Below are 304 nucleotides of genomic sequence, written 5' to 3'. Positions count from 1 at the left end.
GCAAAAGTTGTTTACATTATATTTCACATATATAATAATTAATTATTATCCCACAGCAGGAGGGTTCACCAGCTCTTGGAGGACTTCGGGCTGTACGGGAGCGTGGAGACACAGCAGTTTTAACCACATTCCCAGCTGTAATTCTGCGAATAACATCAACAACAACATATGCTACAAAGTAATGAAATTCAGGACTTTTAAATTTTCATGTTTTTTGTGTGTTTATGGATGCAGTTGTGTTGTGTAATGGTTATTGATATAAATGCTTATTACTCTTTTGTCACTTTTAGGGAGAACTTTTTGT

This window comes from Penaeus monodon, chromosome 23 (assembly GCF_015228065.2).
Source record: "Penaeus monodon isolate SGIC_2016 chromosome 23, NSTDA_Pmon_1, whole genome shotgun sequence".
Lineage (NCBI taxonomy): Eukaryota > Metazoa > Arthropoda > Malacostraca > Decapoda > Penaeidae > Penaeus > Penaeus monodon.
This window is presented reverse-complemented; position numbering follows the sequence as displayed.